This window comes from Prunus avium, chromosome 2, assembly GCF_965620075.1.
Source record: "Prunus avium chromosome 2, drPruAviu1.hap1.1, whole genome shotgun sequence".
NCBI classification, from domain to species: Eukaryota; Viridiplantae; Streptophyta; class Magnoliopsida; order Rosales; family Rosaceae; genus Prunus; species Prunus avium.
The window spans coordinates 2,368,967-2,381,733 of NC_142285.1; the positions used below are offsets into that span (position 1 = coordinate 2,368,967).

At 36.1% G+C, this 12,767-nt stretch overlaps 1 non-coding gene across 1 annotated transcript; it reads left to right on the forward strand.

Annotated features, from left to right (window-relative positions):
* Window positions 1–2,822: 2,822 nt before the first annotated feature.
* Window positions 2,823–2,929, forward strand: LOC148296239 (small nucleolar RNA R71). Its single transcript, XR_015834196.1, has one exon. It is a non-coding gene; the product is annotated as a small nucleolar RNA R71 (small nucleolar RNA).
* Window positions 2,930–12,767: the final 9,838 nt, after the last annotated feature.

The window sequence follows — 12,767 nt, forward strand, 5'->3', positions numbered from 1 at the left end:
GAACTGGCAATTTTGAAATCAATTCAATTTTAGCTTTATCCACTGCAATTCCTTTAGATGAAACAATATGACCAAGAACAATTCCAGAAGAAACCATAAAATGACACTTCTCCCAATTTAAAACAAAGTTTTTCTCTTGGCATCGAACCAATACTTTTTCCAAATTACTCAAGCAATTATCAAAAGAATCACCAAAAACAGATATATCATCCATGAAAACTTCAAGAAATTGCTCAACCATATCACTGAAAATACTGATCATGCATCTTTGAAAAGTAGCTGGAGCATTACATAATCCGAAAGGCATTCTACGAAAAGCAAAAGTACCAAAAGGACATGTAAAAGTAGTTTTTTCTTGATCTTCAATGGCAATTTCAATTTGATAATAACCTGAGTATCCATCTAAGAAGCAATAAAATTCATGACCGGCTACCCTTTCTAAGATTTGATCAATAAAAGGTAAAGGGAAATGGTCTTTTCTAGTTGCAGAATTCAGCTTTCTATAATCAATGCACATACGCCAACTTGAAACCACTCTAGTAGGTATCAATTCATTTTTATCATTTTCAACCACAGTTATGCCAGATTTCTTAGGTACAACTTGAGTAGGACTTACCCATTTACTATCAGAGATGGAATAAATAATACCTGCATCTATTAATTTTAACACCTCAGTTTTAACAACATCTTTCATGATTGGGTTTAACCTACGTTGTGCCTCCCTAGAAGACTTGGCTTCATCCTCTAAAAATATTTTATGAGTACAAACAAGAGGACTAATTCCCTTAATGTCAGCAAGAGTCCAACCAATGGCAGATCTGTGAGAATTCAACACATTAAGTAACTTACCTTCTTGCAAAGAGTCAAGTTCAGAAGATATTACCACTGGAAAAGTGTTGTTGGACCCCAAGAAGGCATGTTTAAGTCCCATGGGTAAAGGCTTCAATTCTAGATTAGGAACTTCCACATTTGATGGCAATGTCTTTTCCTTTCGAGGTGGAAGCTTCTCAAACCTTGGAGTCCATTTATCAGCCTGTAAGGAATTAAACAACGAATTAAGATAAGCAATTTCTGGCTCCTCAAGTAATTCGGATTCTTTAGAATTCAATAAAAGAGTCTCAAAAGGTTCAGAAATACTAGTCTTCTCAAATTGATCCTGTACAAGAACTTCAATCAAGTTCACCACTCCACATTCATCATCTTCATAAGGTTTCCTGAAAACATTAAAAATGTTAATTTCCAATGTCATGTTACCAAAACTGAGTTTCATTATCCCACTCCTACAACTGATGTGTGCATCACATGTAGCAAGGAAGGGACGTCCTAAAATGACAGGAATTTCATTTTCAGAATGCAAAACAGGTTGTGTATCCAAAACAACAAAGTCAACAGGGTAGTAAAATTTGTCCACTTGGACCAATACATCCTCAATTACCCCTCTCGGCACTCGTACAGAACGATCAGCAAGTTGCAACTTCATTGTTGTGGGCTTCAATTCACCAAGACCTAACTGCAAATACACTGAATATGGCAACAAATTTACACTAGCCCCCAAATCAAGCAAAGCACAATTGATGTAATTTTTTCCAATTACACATGAAAGAGTGGGACTTCCTGGATCTTTGTATTTAGGAGGGACCTTATGTTGCAACAATGCACTCACATGTTCAGTCAAAAATGCAGTTTTCTTCACCTGATGCTTTCTTTTAAATGTGCACAGATCTTTTAAAAATTTAGCATAAGAAGGAATCTGTTTAATAGCATCTAACAGAGGAATATTAACTTTGACTTCTTTAAAAACATCCAAAATTTCATGATTTTGATTCAATTTCTTTGGAGGATTTAAAGCTTGGGGAAAAGGAGCAGGAAAATTATTTTCATTTAATTCACTCAATTTGGACTTGTTTAGTTCATCATTATTCTTAGATTTTTCAACTTCCTTTGGTGAAGGTGTTGTATCAATTATTTTACCACTTTTAAGAGCAATGACAGACTTAGCATGTTCAATTGAGGTTTCACACAAATTAACATTTTTTGGATTTGGTTGAGTTTGAGAAGGAAATTTCCCTTTTTCATTTATTGCAAAAGAATTTGTCAATTTAGAAATTTGGCTTTTAATTTCTTTATTTTCATCAACCATTTGACCAAACAAGGTATCATACCTTTGATTTTGCTTCTGTTGTTCCTGCATAAATGCTTGAAGAGTATCGCTCAAAGATGGTCTAGCATTAAATGTATTAGTTGTAGGAAATTGATGATTGAAAGAATTTCTCTCACTTACCTGAGGTTGTGAATCATTGCTCCAACGAAAATTTGGATGATTCCTTGTCGCTGGATTGTAAGTGTTGGAAAAAGGAGAATATTGTTGTTTGAAGTTTCCAACAGCAGCACAACGCTCCTCATAAGCTCCTTTCATTTCCTGAAAAATTGGGCAATTTTTAACAGTATGACCAATCTCATAACAAGAATCACATACTTGATTAACATCAGCTTGAAAAACAGGTTGAGGCAAATTTGATTTTTCCGTTTTCAAAGCAGCTATCTCTTTAGTCAAAACCTCAAATTTTAATTTCCAATCATCTTCTTCTTTTAATTGATAAATTCCTTTATTAGTAGAAGATGTGGCAATTCTTGACCGATCAGTGGTCTCAACTGGACTAGGGACAGTCCATTGATGAGCTTTTTCAGCAATTTCATCCAAAAATTCTAGGGCATCATCAGGGTCTTTTTGCATAAAATTTCCATTACACATTGACTCAACAAATTGGCGATCACGAGGGAGAAGTCCCTCATAGATATAACTAGCAAGACGCCAATTTTCAAAACCATGGTGTGGGCACAAATTCAAAAGCTCTTTAAATTTTTCCCAAGTTTGATACAAAGTTTCATTTTCCTTTTGAGAGAAATTTGAGATTCTTTTCTTAAGAGCAATCGTCTTGTGATTAGGAAAATACTTGTTAAAAAATGCTTGAGTCATTTCCCCCCAAGAACCTATGGATCTAGCCCTTAATGAATACAACCAACTTTTAGCCTTTTCTTTTAAGGAAAAAGGAAAAAATTTCAACCTTATGAAATTAAGCCTATCAAGTTGAACATTGTAAAAAGTGCTAATAGCCTCTTCAAATTCCCTAACATGCACATAAGGATTTTCACTTTCCATGCCATGAAAAATGGGAAGCAGTTGAATCATTCCAGGTTTGAAATCATAATTTGGCATGTTAGGTGGAAACATGATGCATGACGGATTTGGTGCACGAATAGGATGCAAAAATGTCTCTAAAGTTCTAGGTGCAACTACTTCTCTCATTTCATTATTCTCAATCTCATTATTTTCAATATGAGCATTAATTTCTTGTTCATTATTCGCAATTTCTTGTTCATCATTCACAATTGCTGCCATGCTTTCAGATTTGTTGGAATTTTCAGTTGAAGAAGTTGAAGCAGAATGTTCTAAATTAACAGTTTCAGACTTTTTGACAAACCTTCCTAGATGATCTCTAGGTCGCATAAAGAAAATAAATAGATAAACAAAAAATACAAATACAAATATATATTAACAATGAGATAAGTTTGGAAAGAGTGTACCAGATGTGAAGAATTTCACATAACCAGCAAACCTTTGACCAAGGGGATCTCTGCACTCTTTGACAAGCCGCTCCCCGGCAACGGCGCCAATTTGTTCGTACCACTTTTACAAAAATCAAAGGAGATAGTATCGTATAGTAGTGTAGCTCGGAAGTCCGAGTGTCGTATCCACAGAGAGCAGTGTAAAGAAAATAACAGAGATGAAAAAGAACAAGTGTGATTGAGAGGTAGATTTATGCAAGATTTGATTTGGAGAAAATTTAATTGATTAAAACACTAAGGCATTGGGTTTCCACTTTTAACATAAGCATGCAACTCTTAATAATTTGATCCACAAAATATTTTCCATTGTAGTTGTTCAAAATAATTAAAGCTCTTTTTAATTTCCTTTAGAAGTATTCTAAGCATAACTTGTACCATTGGCAACAAACTATCAAAAAATAATCTTCATCAAAATTCTATTAATCTTTAGTAATTCTCTTCTCTTTTAAAAGCATGAAAGTTTTTACTACACTATGGGAAAAACATGATTGAACCCATGAAATAGATTATCAAACATTCATCAATTAATTAAAAAGAAAACTACAAATTCCATTTGAACAAAAAAGTACAAATTCACATTAAAGCTTAAGTTTGGATCAAACTAATAAAAATTACACACTTATATTAAAAGTTTCCTCCCTAGCCCTAGCTAGGGAGTTAGTTCCCCATAATAAAATAAAACTAAAAACAGAATTTAAGACTTAGAAATATGGAGGGAAAAGAGAAAAAGCTCAAGATTGTGGAGCTTGGTGTAGTTTTACAATGCCGTAGCTCCATATATTTATAGGAGGATGGGAGCAATATTCATGAATTTAATATGTCTTCCACTTGCCATCAAACCAATTGCCAAGTTGCTTCCTTTAATTAATTCATTGTGATGATGACTCCTTATCTAAATTCTTCAAAACTTTCTTCCACTTGAACACTTTGTCATGCATTTCCATACTTTCCTTCTTCTCATTGTCGGGTATCACTCTTGAATTTCTCCACACCACTCTCCACTTGCTTCTTTACTCCAAGCTTTTATCATTTCAAATAAGTACCCATCATTTTCAAATATATTCCTTAATCTTGGCCTAGTTCCTTGACTTTGGTTTTCACAAAGATCTTTGAGTCTTCTTATCAATTGCTCCACTTGCTCATCTCTCGTATCTTCTCATAAAAACTGCAGCAACTTTCCTCAAATTGTAGCTAGATAACAACTCAAGCATCATCATTCTTCTTTGCATTCATTGGTTGCAAGTAGTCAATTTGAACTTCTCCTTCATTGTTTATTCATTCTTTCTTTATTTCTTCAATGATGGAAGCTTTGCATGCATGTCCTAGAGTATATTCATGCAATTGATTGCTTCTTCTTTTCATTTGTTTTATCTTCAATTGCATTTGCTGCTGCACAAGTTGTCTCGAGCAAATTTCCTTGGCTTTGGCTGCACATATTTCTTCTCATCCTTTACTTTCTTCTTGCAACACATTACTTACTTCTTTTCCTCAACATGCTATTGGTGGAAGACACTTAATATCTACAAACAACCACTCATTAAATATAAAAACAAAGATTGGAAAGAAACAATAAAAATACTTTAATAGATTTATATAAAACAAAAGAAAATACTAACAAATATAAATTTAAGGATAAAACTTGTATTAATTTTGTGCTCATCAATATCCAAGTGGAATGTCCATGTACACTAATTCTATGAGTTCACCATGTAGCAAATCATTTTTTACATCAAACTGATGGAGTGGCCAATCTAGGTTAGCTGCAAGAGATAGTAGCACTATGACTGTGTTAAGCTTTACCACAAGGGCAAAGGTTTCTTCATAATCGATTTCGTAGGTCTGTGTGAACCCTTTTGCCACAAGTCTGGCCTTGTATCTTTCAACAGAACCATCGACATTGTGTTTGACAGTAAACACCCATTTGCATCCAACTGTTCTTTTTCCTGGTGGTAATATCTCCAGTGTCCACGTTTGATTTTTCTCCAGAGCCTTCATTTCTTCTTTCATTGCTTGGGTCTATTTTGGATCTTTCAATGCTTCAGTCACTTTGGTGGGAATGTCAATAGCAGACAACTGATGCATAAATTCCTTTAATGGTTCAGGCAATCTTTGAGTGGACACATGATTGACAATTGGGTACTTCAATGTCTTCCCAATATCAGGAGCACACCGGTTTGATGGTTTTCCACGGTTATGTCTGAAAGATAATTGGTATCTAATAGAATCATCAACTAAATTCACTGGGGTGAGGGATATTTACCTCAGGATATTCTCAGGAGATTGGTCATCTAGTACTGTTGAGTGAGAGGGGGGGGGGGGGGGGGGGTTCTTCAGTGTGTTCAAGTTCGTCTTCCTCCTCAAGAGAACAAGAAGTATTAAATCATGAGACGCTTCAAGTACATGCCACCGGTCGTTTTCTCATGAGGCGAGTTATCTTGTTCTGCTGACTGGTAATTAGAATTAGAACGACCGATCATTTTGTCTAGGGAGCTTATTGTTTGAAGGAAATCGGTCGTTATTGTCCGAACAACCGGTTTTTTTCTTATAGACCATGATTTTTTCATCTTCTACGGTGCTCCAAGGCTGTGCTTCACTCCGTGTCTCCTCCTGAAGCGGAGAGTTGGATACTGGATCATAAAAGAATGTCTCAAACTCTAAAACAGTGAATCCATAGTGACATACATACGTCAGAAAAGAGGATAACACCTATAACCCTTCTGATGAGTGGCATACCCCACAAAAACACATCGAAGAGCCAAGGGTCAAGTTTGCTTCATTGGTTTTTATGGGGATGAACATACGCCACACACCCAAACACTCGTAGTGTGAGCATCAAGATAAAGGGTAGGGGCCCGTATTGAGCAAGCATGTGGATCAGAGTGTGAAAGTCCAATACACGAGAAGGCATTTGGTTAAGCAAATAAACAGCAGTGACGATGGCATCATCTAAGTGGTGGCGATGAACATGAGCCCCAATCAAGAGTGCGCAGGTTGTTTCGAGGAGATGATGGTTCTTTCGTTCCGCAACACCATTATGTTGCAAAGTTTGAGGACAAGTTGTTTCATAGAGAATGCCATGCATATGAAAATATGTCTGAAAGTCATGTTTGACATATTATCCCCCATTATCATAGCAGAGGATGCGGATTTTGGTAGAGCATTGGGTTTCAATCTGTTTGTGGAAGGATTTGAACATAATAAACACCTCACTTTTAGTCTTCATCATGGAGAGCCATGTCATGCTAGTACAATCATCCACAAACGTGACAAACCTGAAGGAAACATGCATCTAATGCTTAGGAAATGAACTTTAGCCACAACCTATACAACAAAAACATTCTAAATGGCGGATTCATTTTGTTTATACTAGTTAAGCTAAACCTTTTTCGCTTTAAACCAAGTATCTTAGCCTAGTCTGTTTGAGCACAAATAGAAAATGGAAAAGGGAATATATCTTTACCCTTGATGACATTTTCTTGATTTCTCAAGAATGAACACTTTTGTTGGAAATGGATTTTCTTTCTCTTGATTTTGACTCATTCACCTTAATGCTCCAAGATTGGAGTCATCTACCTCACCACACCAAATGCTCCTAGAGATGAAGAGAAGGCAATCAAGAAGTATGGATGCTAGTCTACTTCTTGATTGGACCAATTTTTGGTTTTTGGAAGATGAGATACAAAAATGATCACTCATCAACCAAATTAAGAAACCAAAAACCCTAGCTAGGTTTTTCTCCAACACTTAGCTTATATAGGACAACACAAAAGGCAATTGGGTGGGTATTTGGGGCTCCATTTGGTCCATGGGTCATGTCATCTTATGCCACTTATCCCTTGGGCCCAATAGTCTTTTGGGCTATTTTTGTCCATTTCCTTTTAAATAATATTTAAAAGCCCAATACAATATTTATATATGTCAATATTAATTCGATAATTAATCTTTTAATTATAATTTAACTATTAAATTATAATTATAATATTACTTAATTGACCCGGTAGAACTATTTTACTTTGGTAAATTGCTGCGGTCAACATGTTGACTTTTTACCGTTGACTTTGACATTTGATTATCAACCATTGACTTGTGTATTCTCATTTCATTTCTCCTCATTTGTACCTCTAATCACATTCTTTGGGTGTGCAAATTCGTAGGTTCCCTTCAGCGAGGTAGTGGGTTGACTCAACTCCTCAGAGATGATACACGAATTAAATTCCACAATTTAATTCTTCCTATTAATAAAGGTTAATTGAAACCTTGTAGAACATCCACAAACCATGGTTGTTGCCTATCAGCAAGTCACGGTTATCCGAGCTAAATGAGATGTTGTGAAAGAACCTATTCAAATTGGAATGACTATGCAATTGAATCATTCTCTTATGTCAATACTCCTTATTCACATTATTAGATCATGGAATCCGATTGTTAATATCCTAATGTGAATCATTCCTTTGATATGATTATCCTGGTAAGATTTGAAAACTTATTCTTTCAAGTCTTATCCACTACTCTGCGCAGAGATTTGACATCTTGGAGTATTTTTTCTCCTTTATCGAGAGTAGAGATTCCTTGTTGTACATTCATTTGCTTCCATGACTCTATTGAGAATCCTGATGAGCATCTTTAAGCTATGCCTAATTCAGCATGATCGTATAGTGCCCTCAAAGATTAACAACATAGCCACAAAACATCTATGATGCCTCAGATCTAAGGATTAACTTGCACCATTGCAATTTATGAGTTCCAGCTTGACATGTGAGTAAAGACTTCCATGCTGTAACTCATGTGTTGGATCGCGTTCAGTGTACTTGTTCTTCTACAAGCACCTATACACATATCAATGTGTCTCCACACTTAATGACTTGAGACCTTGTCATTCACTGCATATAGAGATGATACTGTATGTACTGGTCTTTGCGGAATATTGATGCCCAATCAATATTCCTATGACGAGGAACATATTCAGGATTTAGGGATGGTGAGAAGTCTCCGTGTATGCAATCTCATTACATAGCTCTCATATCCACTTGTGTATTACTTGGACTATGGTTGTTCTACATATTGAAAGATAATATAGGATGATTTAATGTATAAAACAACATTTCTTGCCCATTGATAACATAATATATCTTTTATTAAAGATTTCCTTAACTCTAACTATTACATAATTAGTTGGCTTTAAGGGCATATTTCTAACAAAATCATCTAAATCCAAAAGTAGTAAAGATAGGTGAAGGGCCCCAGACATCAAAATGTATTAAAGCAAAAGGAACGGTACTTTTATTCATACTTAAAGGGTAAGAAAATCTGTGACCCTTGGCTAAGATGCAAGTGTCACATTGAAATTCTGAATATTTAAAAACATAAAATAAATCAGGGAATAAATATCTCATATAACCAAAAGACGTATGCCCTAAACGGTGATACCATAACAAAATATGTCGGTGCTTGTCATCAGATGGATGCTTCACGCTTTTGCCCTTCCCGTACTGAAGTCATCCACATAGTAAAGCCCCCCACTTTTAGTACCACGTCCAATGATCTCCTTTGTGAGAATATCCCAAAGAAAATAAAAAGTGGGATAAATTAGTGCACAACAATTCAGTTGTTCACTAGCTTGGTCAACAGACATCAATTTATTGGACATAGATGAAACAAGTAAAGTATTGGAAAGTGAAAAAGAATGGGAAAGGGCAACAGTGCTCGCTCCGGTCACATGATAAGCAACTCCATTCGCATTAGCAACACTGGTGCGACGATGATGAGAGGTGCTCAAATGGTCATTCGGATCAAACGTCATATGGTCAGTCGCGCCAGAATCGATAATCCATCCAAGAGCAGGACTCGAGGAAGAATTATGAAATACAAAGCCACAGTTACTTGAGTCGCTCAGAATCCGGGAGTCATTAGAAGATGTGAACGAGAGGGTGGATTCGGTCTGATGAACCAATGGTAAGTGAGGTTCGGTGGTGACGAGAGCAGCACGACTAGATCCAAGTGCAACTTTCTGATCTTTATTGTGGGAGCCTCAAAGTTCAATCACGTTAAAGTGTGAGGGATTGGGTGGCTCTGGATTTTCGCTCATGACGCCGGAGTCAGAGGTGTGCGGCGGCGAGCCATAGGAGGAAGAAGAACACTTTCAAAGATTTTGGGGTTAGAACGTGTTTTAGTGTGAGACTTTTTTTTTTTATACTTTTTTTTTGTTCAAGTTAAATTAATATGTCATTAAGTAAAAGTAAAAGAAAATTTAAATTAGTTTTTTCTGAACCCTTGATTAAATCTAAGGGTGAGTGACTACAAGTCTCTTGGACCACAGGGGTCTAAGAGAATGAGATTGTATATATATGTAATATTGACTATTTTTAACTTTGACACAATATATTAACAAATGACATAAATATGACGATTTTGTAAGTTGATGAGGTTTAGCTATAAAATTTTGTTTTGATTTCTTTTTGATCAAAAATGATAATTTCATTCATGAATAATCTGAAAGAGGGCTCCATCTATCACACAATTAGTAATGACTTTGATGGCTCATGTAAGAAAATAAAATTGGACAACCTGGCAGTCTTTGTTTTATGTTCAAGTATTTGCCAATTGCTAAACTCGGTTCATTATATTTCTCTCTCTTCACTGTTGCTTTCTAAACTTGGTCATATGATAGGAGAAGAATTCAAACATTCCAATTAAGCGAAAAATCAATAAAAGGAAAATAATGGCTCATGATTTAGTTACCCTAATTTTCTTGTGTTTTTTTGTTCATGTTCCAACCACGTGTGTCATGCAAGCTATTCTTCAGCAAAATTGTTGGGTCAATCGCTGTTGGGATGGGTCCCCTCCCCTAAGAGCACTTCCACCCATTAGCCATGGCAAAGGACAAGGGGAGGTAATGGCTATTACTATTCACATGATTAATGGCAGCCCTTGCAAAAAGCAAGGTGTGTTTCCACTCATTGTCATGACAAAAGGTCAATACTATTCACTTTAATTAATTAATTAATTTATTTATTTTTACCTAAACAATTAATTTGGAGAAGATTTTGGGTTCCCATGGGTCAATATTTATTATAAAATTCATATCTTATAATTTGAATGAATTTTTCGGATAAAATTTTGGGATATGATTTTCGAATACGATTCTCGGTCGCCACGTGTCAATATTTATTAAAAAAACAAATCTGAAATTTCAGATAAGATTTTAGGATCAGATTATCGGGTGTCACGTGTCGATATTTATTATAAAATACAAATTTCATATTTCAGATAAGATTTTCACCCTATAAAATCGCGCCACGTGTCATATCTATCTTCTAAATTTCTTTATAAAACCAAAGGCTCATAACATCCCTCTCACTCCAGATCTTCTCTATAGTTTCATTTCTCATATTTTAGATTTCATACTCCACTCTAAATGTCAAACATGAGGAGATGCTTGGAGAGGCAAGAGCGAGAAATTAAAGAAAGAAGGCGTAGACGAGTTGAAGAGAAAAGGGTGCAGCAAGAAGATGATGAATAAGTTGCCATGGTAGTGGGTATGCTCGATCTATCAAGCCAAGGTCGCCGCTGTGGTTCACAAGTCGGCCGTGGCCCGAACGTGGATAGACATAGGCATTCTTGGGGTAAGAATCTTTTGAAAGATTACTTTATCCCAAATTATGTATACTCTAATGTTCATTTTCCATGGCGATATAGAATGCAACCCCATTTGTTCAATAAAGTCATGCATGATGTTTGCAATTCCGATGCATACTTCGTTTAGAAGTGTGATGATGCTGGGGTTTGGGGGCTTCTTCCAGAGCAAAAGCTTATAGCTGTGATACGAATGTTGGCGTATAGCTGTGATCAGGTGGATGAGATTGCTAGGTTGGGGAAGTCCATTACTCTAGAGAGCTTGGTCAGATTCTGTGATGCAATCAAAACTCTCTACACCAGGGACTACCTCCGCAAACCTACGCCTAGGGACCTCGAAAGGCTTCTACAAAAAGCTGAAGCTCGAGGTTTTCCAGGCATGATTGGAAGCATCGACTGCATGCACTGGCAATAGAAGAATTGCCCAGCTGCCTGGCAAGGAGATCATGGAAATAGGAAAGGGCAAAAAAGTATCATCCTCGAAGCCGTTGCTGGATTCGATACATGGGTTTAGAATGCCTTCTTCGGAGTTGCCAGATCGCAAAACGACCTGAACGTGCTAGGTCAATTCCCGATATTCAACAATGTCTTGAGAGGTGAAGCCCCGAATATCACCTATGAAATCAACAATACCGTCTACTAGAATGGGTATTATCTAGCAGACAACATCTACCCGAAGTGGACCACATTTGTCAAATCAATTCCGCATCCCTGATCTGAGAAGGAAAAATTATTTTCTGCCTATCAAGAGGGTTATAGAAAGATGTCGAAAGATGCTTTGGTATCCTCCAAGCTCAGTGGGCAATTATTAGAGGTGTTGCTCGTATGTTTAATCAGGAGGTGCTGAGGAGCATTATGATGACTTGCATCATCCTCCATAACATGATTGTGGACGATGAGTATAATTATGATGCTCCAGATGTGTTTAAACCGGATCCCATGAACACAGCCTTGACAAGAATTTATGAAAGGCCCATGGGCCCAAATGGACAACCACTGGAGCATGAACTGTTGGTTAGGGACGGTCGTTTCATGAACCGTATGATTGATCGATATACAGAGATGCAATCGTCTTACATTCATGAATGACGTCAAGTTGACTTGATTGAGCATTTACGAGTGGAGAGAGGCAATGACGGTGAATGAAGTGAAGTGAAGATGCTTTGTTTTTATTTTGCTTTGTGTTGATGTTTTATTTTTAATTATGCTTTGGTTGTGGTTTATTTTTAATTATGCTTTAGTTGTGGTTTATTTTTAATTATGCTTTGGTTGTGGTTTATTTTTAATTATGCTTTGGTTGTGGTTTAATTTTTTAAATATGTTTTGTTTGATGTATGCAATGTGTTGAATAAAAAGGTATTTTATTAAATGATTTCTTTATTCACTCAAAGAAAAGCAATACAACTAATTAAGAATTACTACTACTTTAATAAAAGACAAGAATTACAACTACTTTAATACAAAACAAGCAATACAATTAAATAAAAGGCAAGCAAACTAAGTTAATG